This window comes from Oncorhynchus keta, chromosome 7 (genome assembly GCF_023373465.1).
Source record: "Oncorhynchus keta strain PuntledgeMale-10-30-2019 chromosome 7, Oket_V2, whole genome shotgun sequence".
Lineage (NCBI taxonomy): Eukaryota > Metazoa > Chordata > Actinopteri > Salmoniformes > Salmonidae > Oncorhynchus > Oncorhynchus keta.
The window spans coordinates 20,588,028-20,600,075 of NC_068427.1; positions in this window are offsets into that span (position 1 = coordinate 20,588,028).

The window sequence follows — 12,048 nt, forward strand, 5'->3', positions numbered from 1 at the left end:
CATATACAGATTGACCATGCAATGCATGCTTCTAGCAGTGTTCACAGCCAACTAGTTTGCATGCCCTGCCAAAGGACCCTATCATGCACACTAGGTGGTTGGAGTTTGTTGGTTCCCAGTGGTGGAGAACATACCGGTAGCTAGACCATAGACGGCTGGTTATGCATATTGTGATAATCATTACTGTTTCAATATGATTTGTGTTGTAGTCATGACAGACAAAGATGTATAGTTTAGCAAACTTTACTATGCATGTTGTTAACCAGCACTTAAGTACATGAAGACGGTAAGTAACAACTGGTTTCCGTTTCCTGTGTAACATCAATATGAGTATCATCAATATAAGTTATTTTTATTTTAAAAAAAAATTTTTTTACAAAGGCAGACTCCACCTAACTCTGGCTTGTAAGTCCATGTCTGCAATCAACTTGAATGTGAACTGAATGTTTGTTTAATGTCTCTGACTGTCCATTACATTATAACTTTTTAAATGTACATTCACACAAAGTCTTTCAGGTGTAAGATCTGATCTTCGGATGGCCCTACCAGACCTTGTGTGAGGAGTGTTGATAACATCTGGAGGTGCTTGACCTGAGATGTTTGAATCTTCTTGTTGAGGTGCAGCGTCCACCTCTAGGTTGTGTTCCACACCCTTCCGGGCATCAGTTGGTGCTCTGTCCAGGCTCCTCAACAGTGGGTAATCCTCCTCTATTTCTCTGCTCTTTCTCAGGTGTCTCCTGTTCCTTCTGAAGACCTGTCCCTGTTCTGTCTTCACCTCGTAGGACCTTTGCTCCCCAGGTCTGACTACTGTGGCCCTCTGCCACCACTGTTTCTGTTCTGTGAGTGGCTGAACTCTCACCCTGTCATCTCATTGGCAGCTCTGTATGATCCTTAGCAGAGGTGTTGTAGTACTTTGCCTGTCTCTGCTGTCTTTCTTTGAACTTCTCCTGCTGACAGTTTGTCATCACCGGTCCCAGCAGATTTTCACTCATTAGCAGTAGTGTCTTTGTACGTCTTCCCATGAATGCCATTGCAGGGCTGCTGTCTGTTCCCTGTGATGGGGTATTTATTTGATCTAGCATGGCCAGGTATGGGTCAACACCTGCTCTCTTTGCTTTTGCCATTAGTCTTTTGGCTGCTTTCACTGCTGATTCCACTTTCCCATTACTTTGCGGGTATCCTGGAGAATATGTTTTGTGTTTAAAGTCCCAAGCCTTGCTGAAACTTCGGAACTTGTCTGAAGAGTTCTGGGGGCCAGTCTGAGTAAAGCATTTTAGGTATCCCATAGCGTGCAAAGTGTGTCTTCAGTTTTTGAATGACCGTTTTCGAATGCGTGTTCTCCAAATGGTCCACTTACCAGAAGTTTGAGAGATAATCAACTGTGACCATGTAGTCTCTGTCGTTGAACTGGAACAGGTCAGTCCCTATTTTTTCCCAGGGACGCTTTGGTGCTTCGTGTGGCCTTGGCGTCTCTTTCTGCTGCTTCACACCCCATGCAGTGCAGGTGCTGCATTGTTCTATGTATGTTCTCAGCTGTGCATTCATGCCCGGCCAGTAGACACACTCACAAGCTCTTCTCAGACATCCCTCGATTCCTATGTTAGGAATGGATTCTCTGCATTATTATTATTATTATTATTATTTTATTTTTTTAAACCTTTATTTAACCAGGCAAGTCAGTTAAGAACATATTCTTATTTTCAATGACGGCCTGGGAACAGTGGGTTAACTGCCTGTTCAGGGGCAGAACGACAGATTTGTACCTTGTCAGCTCGGGGGTTTGAACTCGCAACCTTCCGGTTACTAGTCCAACGCTCTAACCACTAGGCTACGCTGCCGCCCGAGGGCAGCATGCATGAAGATTTTGCTCACCTCTGAAGATTTTGCACACCTCTGAAGATTTTGCACATCAGCTCATCTTTGTTGTGAAAATACATGGCTACTTCCAAGGGTACATTCACTTCAGGCCACCCCTGCAGGTTCACATTTTTCAATGTCTGGAGCTCCTCAGTTGCTGGACCAGGTGGCTTTTTGTCTCTCGCTTGACACAGGCAGGTAGTGTACCATGTTGATTGATTCCACTTCTACTTCTACAGGGCCTCTGTTGTCTTGTTCTGTGAGATACGCCCTTCTCAGGGTGTCGGCCAACACCACATGTTTTCCAGGAACGTATCGGAAACTGTCATAGTTTTGAAGTCTCATGAGCATGCACTGTAGACGCTGTAGCTGAGGAGAGGCTGTGTCATGTGATCTGACTGCACTTCCACAGTTCATCCATATGTGAATTGGTGGAACCTCTCCTTGCCAAACACCACTCAAAACAGCTCCTTCTCTATCTGTGCATACTATTTTTCAGTCTCTGCCAGGGCTCTATCTAAAATGGGTTAATAAAACTTCTCCCCCTCATCAATCTACACACAATACCCCATAATGTCAAAGCAAAACACATTTAGACATTTTTGCATATGTATTAAAATTTGGTTGTCCTATTGGTTGTCCTCTCTGCATCAAGGCTGCTCCTAAGCCACTTTCTGAAGCATCACATTGTAGTACAAGCTGCTCTGTTGGGTTGTAGTATTTCAGTACCAGGGTCTGTGCAATGGTATCCCTGATTTTATTGAAAGCCAGCTCATGTCTCTCTGACCACTCCCACAGTGAGTCCTTGTGTGTTAGCTGTCACAGTGTAATCTGCAATGATTTTGACTCCTGGAAGACTGGTTGCCTGGTTCAACTTCCTCTGAAAAATCTCTGGGGTTGGACTGATTCACATGGGAGTAGAGAACGTGGTGAGGTAGCTGGATTCCTCTTCCAGTTCTACATGCCAAAATCTGTTATTTTACATACACAAACTGAGAACACACATGCTCTGTTCAGGTCTGGCAGCATGTCTTCATCAGCGGGAACCTTGTTGAACCCTGTTTAGCACCTTGTTGAGAGGTTTTGGATCAGTACACACTTGTAGTTTTCCAGACGGTTTCTGCACTATGATCAGGCTGCAAATCTGTGCTTTTTTTCAATTGCTTTTATCTTCCTTCTTTTCTGTAGACCACTGAGCTCCTCTTTGAGTGGTTTATATATTGCTACTGGCACTCTTCTCTTTGGCAGCTGAACAGGCTCCACTCATTCATCCAGCTTCAGTTTGCCGGGTAAGCAGCCGTCTCCCTGGAATACATCAGTGTAATCCTGTTTTAGTTGCTCTTTAGTCCAGGATCCTGTTGTTTTCTCGATTACCAGGATGTTGTGATGCTGCACTGTAATCAACTCCATTGCCTGGATAGCCTTACTGCCTAGAATTGACATGTGCATGTTCTTGTTGACTGCGATGAACTCCACTCTGTAGGTTTTCTTATTGCGTGGATAGATCACTTTAAGTGTGCTTTTCCCCAGTGGTGTCAGAGTACTCTTGTTATCACCAATACCTGACTGCAGGGCTCTAGGTGACTGGCTTTTGTGAGGTTTGCAGGGATAACATTACAACTATCACCACAATCTAGCTGAAATCTGACTGACTTTTTGTTGACCAGCATGGTTGCAAAGGGAGCTGCATTGGGATCTGTGGTTTTCTCTTGTACCACGTTGATGCTATCAGACTTTGGCCCTTGAACATCCTCACCGCTCTCTGAGTCACCTGACACATTTTCCGCATGTGCAGGGCATTTGACCTTTTTTCTCTCATGTGTCCGTTCACTGTATCTGCATTGTATAATGATCTGTCCCTCTGTAGGGTCTCCTCTCCCTCTCTGTCTCTCTTTCTGTTACTGCATGCACTGCTACAGGGCCCTACACATTTATGACTTTAGCTTTCTGCCTGGACAGTTCTGCAGCTCTTAAAATCTGTATGCATTTCTCTAAACTGAGATCAGTAATTCTGAGGAAAGGGCTCTCTTTAGTGTGTGTCACACAGCGCACACACAATCCCACACACAATCCCGATAAGAGAGTCTGTGATTACTCCATAGTTGCTGTTGGCCACTAGAGTCCTCAATTCAGTGAAATATTTGTCTAAACTCTCATCTTGGCCCTGGCTGCGCATTAAAAAATAACACCTTTCAGTTGTTTCATTTTTGTTGGGATCACACAATGCATCCAGAGCTGCAATTACTTCCTCAACAAAGAGATTGTCTTTTGTACTGCCCACACTGAGGGTCTCATAAATCTATCTGCTGATTTCCCCAAAGAGAATACAGAAACTTAACTTTGTAGTCATCATATTTTTCTCCCATTGTAAGAGCCATGTTGAATTCTGCTTTCATTTTTTCCAGGTCAGTGCTGAATTGAAATCATCAGTCTATTTTCCCTGGAGGTTTCAGTGCATTTTATTTGTATAATAGTAGTTACTCACAAATCTGCTTGTGTCCAATAGCCAGTTAGCTTTTAGCAAAGAGTCACTCACGATAGCCAGCTAGCGTCGACATTCGGTGCGATGACTAGCTTGTAAACGTGGCACTTTTTCAAAATGCTGCCTGGGATGTATACTTCATTTACATCGATGAGATCTGGGTTCTTTTGAGAACCGCTGCCACCATGTTTCAATATGCTTTCTGTTGTGGTCATGACAGACAAAGATATATATAGTTAAGCAAACGTTACTATGCATGTTGTTAACCAGCACATCAGGTCCATGAAGGCGGTAACAATTGGTTTCCATTTCCTGTGTAACATCATTATTGCTACAATTATCACTATCATACCTAGCATAGCTGATGACACGTTAGCTAGCTGGCTACCCCAACTAGCTACCTAGCTAGATCAAATACATGGAACAGCTGGGGAACGCTGAGGACAGGTTTAAGAACCACCTTACTATCTAACTCATGTCTGACTACAACAGGGCACTAACTAGTAGCAACAAACCCAGGGCCATAGCAAAACGTGTCACAGTTGGTTGCATAGTGTAACGTGTCACCGGCTTGAATCTAATCCAGTCTGGAGCCAGTTAGTCTACATCTGTAAAGCATAGGATTAGCGTCCAAACGAGAGATCTTGAGAAATAATGTTATGTTATAATTGAGGGATGAGGACAATTGTTGACCTTGTTTTTCTGTTAGTCAAAGTGCACAGTTGGCTGCCAGACTGAACCCCTGGTCATGAACGCTGCCAGACTGAACCCCTGGCCATGAACGCTGCCAGACTGAACCCCTGGCCATGAACGCTGCCAGACTGAACCCCTGGTCATGAACGCTGCCAGACTGAACCCCTGGTCATGAACGCTGCCAGACTGAACCCCTGGTCATGAACGCTGCCAGACTGAACCCCTGGCCATGAACGCTGCCAGACTGAACCCCTGGCCATGAACGCTGCCAGACTGAACCCCTGGTCATGAACGCTGCCAGACTGAACCCCTGGTCATGAATGCTGCCAGACTGAACCCCTGGTCATGAACGCTGCCAGACTGAACCCCTGGTCATGAACGCTGCCAGACTGAACCCCTGGTCATGAACGCTGCCAGACTGAACCCCTGGTCATGAACGCTGCCAGACTGAACCCCTGGTCATGAACGCTGCCAGACTGAACCCCTGGTCATGAACGCTGCCAGACTGAACCCCTGCAATGCTGCTGGGTTTTTCATGCTCAAGTTTCCCGTGTGTATCAAGAATGTTCCACCACCCAAAGGACATCCAGTCAACTTGACATAACCGTGGGAAGCATTGGAGTCAACACGGGCCAGCATCCCTGTGGAGCGCTTTCAACACCTTGTAGAGTCCATGTCCTGACAAGTTGAGGCTGTTTGGAGAGCAAAAGGTGTGCAACTCAGTATAGTATGTCACTGTCAGAGGCCCTCCCAGTCAACATCATCTCATAAGATGACCTGCTGCAGTTCTAGAGATGTCCAGTTTGCATGCAGCATAGAGAAGACCAGCAAGTGGGTCCTAATCATCTTTATGCAGACACGCCCTTGCTGTGACCATCCCTAAAAGCACTAAAATGGCCCCCGAAAGGTTCTTCCAAGAACCCAATACAAGTTTGGGTTCATCGAGGAACCTCCTTAGTTGGTGGGGGTTCTTGCAGGAACCTAAATGCCTAACAGAAACATTTGAATTTGAAAGAGCAGCAGGAGAAGGCACTTAATTTAAGGTAAGGTTTGTCAATTGTATGATCTAAATTTATGTTTTATGATGATACCATCTTTTCCTATTTGTGCAAGTCTTTCTAACGCAGATAATGGACACAGTTCAGGGGATATTAGTCAACGAAGAGGGAGGAATATGTAGGCCATAAGAATATGTTGAAGGCTCGCTGTATTGGGTTCAGGTGACTGAACTGCTCACTTTTGTGTCTGTAGGTTTCCAGACGAGGAGGCATATTTTTATTTATTTAACTAGGTTAAATAAAGAACAAATTCTTATTTTCAATGACAGCCTAGGAACAGTGGGTTAACTGCCTGTTCAGGGGCAGAACGACAGATTTGTACCCTGTCAGCTCGGGTTTGAACTTGCAACCTTCCGGTTGCTAGTCCACCGCTCTAACCACTAGGCTATCCTGCCGCCCCAATAAATATCCCATACGCCTCTACATTATGGACAAGGTATGTGTATGAAAACCATTATCAAAACAGTTTTTTTCATTCACATTCACCACAAAAACCAAGGTATGAATACTGTTGTGTGTTTTGTTAATCATCTGTATATTTACATTTTTGGGGATTCCCAGACTTCACCCTCCCTACACCTCTGATGAATATAACAGGAAACCTGTTCGATCACCGTCACTGCCAAATCATTCTGGCTATGGATACAGAGAACATCAACACATTAACATCAACAAGCCAGAGGATAAACCCATTGTCTTATTGTTGTTATGCATATTATTATTATGATTATCAATAATAATATTAATAATAATAATGGGATTGGGGTAGTTAAAAAATGAACCCCAAAAGGTTCTTCAAAAGGTTCTTTGAGGATCCATTAAAAGGGGTTCTTGTAGAACTTATAGGGGTTCCCCCCACAGATTCAAATTGAACAACCCCTAAAGGGTACTCCAGGAACCTTTTCTTTTCAGATTGTGTCATGGCCGCCCACGTTTCTTGATGAGCAAGCCAGAAAACGAGGCCAAATCAGCGGGACTAGTTCCCCTTTAAATGATTCCATAAGATATAATAATGACAGCATTATCACCCCATGTAATACAATAACACAACAGCAGTAGGCCTACAATTGAGAAAGAGGTGAGTTTTCAAATCTGTCAACTCACACACTGGTATGTTTCTTGTCCAAAAGCGTCCCCATGTGTTTGTCTTTAATACTCACACTCAGTGGTTTTCCTAGGTCAGGTCATGTGATCAGAAAAACTCCTAGATTGTAGTTGTAGTACATCTTTACACCAGAAGAGGGGAAGACATCTGGTATTCCTCCAATCGCTTACAAGCATTTCTTGGAACAATGTCAATTTTCAAAGCAGAGTTGACAACACATAGAGCTCTGGCCTATTCCTAAAATGTTCTTTGCCGTCACTAAGTCAAAATAACAAATTATTGTTTACAAAGACAGCCTAGGAACAGTGGGTTAACTGCCTTGTTCAGATTTTTTAACTTGTCAACTTGGGGATTGGCCCAATGCTCTAACTAAATCTAAATCATGATGATCAACTATGATCAACTACTAGGTGCAGAATATTGGCAATTACTCTATTTTTATGAATGTTTCACCAAACAGATTCCTACATGTCAAATATGATAAAATATAAAAGCACCATGTGTGCGGGATTCATTCATCGGTAGCTTCATAATAAAACTCGACATATTAAATACTTAGGCTGGTTTGCTCATAGTTTCGTAGACTTTCCATTGGCGCACAGAAACCCAATCTACAATAGAAATAAGGAAAATTGAATACAACTGAGGAACACAAGTGATATGAATGTATAGGCCTCAATCCACACCAAAGGAAAGCTCTATAATGTAAGGTCACAGTGCTGGAGATGATGACTTAACCTAACTAGAAGAAAACCCAACTTCATTCTCTGCATCTTTGAATATCAGAAATATCATAACAATTCTACAGTCCCCATTGTCTAGATCTTTCCTTATATAGTACATGGTATTACACTAATGGGGTGATTTAGACTTGGTGCACTAGTATTTACTATTTACTGATTGCTGGAAACAGTGAACACAATTGCACACATTTCTCTTCCAATGAAAACCATGTGCTAATATTCTGTGAACAAACACTTAGCAGTGATTTATTTTGTTCATGGATGACATTAATATTTCAAGTTCAGCAAAAGGGGGTCTAAGATATGCTGCTCAAGCACAAAGGCAAGAAAATGATCAGAAGTTCGGTAGATGTACTTGAACATTTGGTCATTGCTGTAGATACATTTCAACACAGATCCCCAAAATGCTTTGTCCTCGATCGAGAAAAACTTTACCGCATTTAAATTATTTACAAAATCAACACTTTGTTTTCATTGCACCTCAATGCAATTCACTCAGCACCTTGGAAAAATTATTATTATTATTATTAAAAATATTGATGATTGTATTGTCTCTGCAGAATACACACTAATAATACATACACCCTGACAGAGCATTTAAAATATTGTGTGTAATGTACACCAATGCCTACAGAGTGCACTATACTCTAAACTATAAACCGAGATTCTATTTGTGCTGGACTTGTCCAATTATTTGCTTTAGTTGACAGGGGGGGGGTAAACATTTCTTATTAAATCCTAACAAAGCCAAATTGGGCACAGCTTACTCTGCTTATCCTTCCCTCTCGTGATGCATCACAACAGGGAAGGATAGGATGATTAGATCTTGTGGTTACTATTGGTCCATTCCTATGCCCTGATACATTCTAGTGGCAATGAGGCATTGCGGGGGTGTGCGTGTGCATCAGTCATAGATGTGGCCCCTCTCAACCTCAAGCCCCTCTGCCCTTGGGGAACCTGATAAGGATCGACCAATTCATCATAGTTAAGTAACTCATTTGGCCCACGTCAACACCTGCCATCCCATGGCTGTATCCTAGTAGGAGATCTTCCATCTCATACCCATCCACCACTGAGCAGCTTCTCCAAATCACCTCACTGAGTGACTTCTGGGAGTCCAGCGGCTAACTGCAGCTATACTTATGGTTTGGCCAGGCTGGACACCTGCTTTGGCACCAAGGAGCCCATACGTCTTTGGGTGGTGACATACACCCTGTCCCAATGGGAATGACTGAATGGATATGATACAATCTACTCCACTGGAGGAGATTCCCTCTCCAGTTCCCAGTTATGGCAAATGCTATTTGGCTGAATATTTGACAGTATACATAGGGGAGGGCACTCTCATACATTAGAGCTCTGGGCTGACAAAGATGACAAAGTGTCCAGTAAGAAGTTAAAGTCTATAAGCAGAAATCAGATCTTAACTAGCAGCACTCTGGAATCCATGACAAAATCATCAAGAGAGACTCATCCTTCTCTCTTACTGTATGTTAACCTCTTTACCCCCTCTGACCCTTCCTTTGTATTCTTGTCCTGGAGTACCTTTTATGAATTTGTCCTATTTAGGGAAAGGGCCTGTTGCATTATGGTAACAATAGAGGAGGGAAAGTGAATTAGGAATTAACATGTGTTTGTGTGAGATTCAGTTATCTGGTTATCTAAGCGTGCTGGTATGTGGGATTCAACACTGAGTGTACAAAACATTCAGAACACCTTCCTAATATTGAGTTGCACACCATTTTCAGAACAGCCTTAATTCGTCAAGGCATGGACTATACAAGTTGTCGAAAGCACTCCACAGGGATGCTGGCCCATGTTGACTCCAATGCTTCCCACAGTTGTGTCAAGTTAGCTGGATGTCCTTTGGGTGGTGGAACATTCTTGATACACACGGGAAACGGTTGAGCATGAAAAACCCAGCAACGTTGCAGTTCTTGACACATTCAAAACAGTGCGGCTGGCACCTCCTACCATACCCTATTCAAAGGCACATAAATATTTTGTCTTACCCATTCAACCTCTGTACGGCATACACGCACAATCCATGTCTCAGTTGTCTCAAGGCTTAAAAATCCTTCTTGAACCTGTCTCCTCCCCTTCATCTACACTGATTGAAGTGGATTTAACAACTGACATCAATAAGGAATCACAGCTTTCACCTGGATTCACCTAGTCATTCTATTGAATGACAAGAGCAGGTGTTCCTAATGTGTTGTACAGTCAGTGTATATGTCCACACATATCTGTTTCTTGTCACAATTACTTGAAACTGCAGTTCTCTGAATAGTTTGTTCTGGAATGACTGGGTAAAATGGACTTTATTTCATGACCAAATGAAATCTGGAGATAGTGTTCCAACTAGAGAACATCTGGTGGCAGGTCACAAAGGGAATTCCCCTGGATGAGGTGTCGCACCACATCTATGGGCATATAACTGGGTACTTCCAATGGATGAAAGGGAGTACTTCCAATTCCTTAAGAAAAACGATTGAAAAATACTACTGAGTTAATTATTATTTAGTTAGATACTTTGTTTCTCTGATTAAGACATTTAGAACCTCTCCTTTATCAGTACAGTGGACTCCTGATCAATGCAACGTCTCGGGACTGTGGTGAGTTTTGATAGTATACACTAAATAGGAGCATGCCACTATTAGGGGCAGTTAAAGTTTGTCATTGAAATGGAATTGGAAAAACTGCACTTAACCTACATACAATCCACTGTGTGTGTCTATAGGATTGTTTCGTTCTGTCCTAAGGTAGGAGAGGACTATTAGCATGGCCCTACGTGCACAGCCTGAACCTTGACGACAATATCCACTATTAGCTACACATACAAATATATTCTGTAACTCCATACTTACCTACCTACCCTCAGGCCTGTCGTCACTCTCTACTTATCCGTAAAGTGAGACCGAGAGGGGGATGAATATGGAGGATCATATTCTCTCTCTCTTACAGTACCACCATGGCAGGGTTCTTCTGTGGTATATGGGTCTACCCCTGTCCTATTCCTGTTTTGGGGTACTAGTGAGACCTCCTAAGATCATATCACTATGCCAGAAGCCACAGAGAAGGGACAGGGGTATATCCCTGCCTCTATGCCCTACTTAGGAGACTCAACTCACACAGCAAGGTTACAGTTATGACATGACGCAAAGGGATCCAACCCTCCAAATCCCATCCATCAGTACCCAACCCACTCCACACACCGTCCCACAGCCTCTCCAGGGATGGCCTCAAATGATCGCCTCCCGTCTCCACCACTCTGTGAATGGGCAGGTGGGGATCCTGTAGCTGGCCTTGTGCAGATGGAAAATACTTGTTCAATTCGGCCTCTAGTGTCAGTGAGCTCCTCTGGTTGCAGAAGTTATACAACCATATGGTGTGGCTGTGATAGTCTGTCTGGTGATAGGCTACACAAGAGAAACCTCCAATAGGATCGTGCATGTAGGAGTTTGGCTCGGCTCCAGAGAACAGGGGAAGAGGCTCTGTAGTGAGTCTAGCAGCTTACTCAGACTAAAAGCTCATTCATGTAAGTCTGGTGGTTATCTTCATGTAATTTTGCTCCTCAAGGATGGATAATATTGCATCTAATTACATCAAGATATATTTCCAGAAAGAACAAGGTATTCATTCATTCATTCATCAAATCGAAAAGATCTGATTGGAGCCAATTGACCAATGGAATGAAAGGGAAGTTGATATACCCCACTGGATGTGTGTGTGTGGGTGTGTCTAATGCTTCTGGCTCAATCACATCATTTGTTAAGGTGGTGTTTTTTTTTTTCAATGTCTAAATCTTGTCTGTCCACCACAGGTGGTACATGCCAAGGTAAATGTAATTTGACCTGGTCCAGTTTATTAGATGTAGGGCACACTAATTAGATTGCCCTAGATTAGGTTGACATAGTCACCTGAGACTTGTAAAATTACTCTCAAGACTAGGCCAGACTTGGTGGCCATACTGAAGCATGAGATCAAAATGAGTGCAACTGAGTGGCAAAGTTAGTTTGTTCGGAAGAGCAGTGTCCTGTTTAACAGTCTTGGTTTCTGGTGGCACAATTGAGACATTCATGGAAATCATTCATCGACATCTATGGGAGA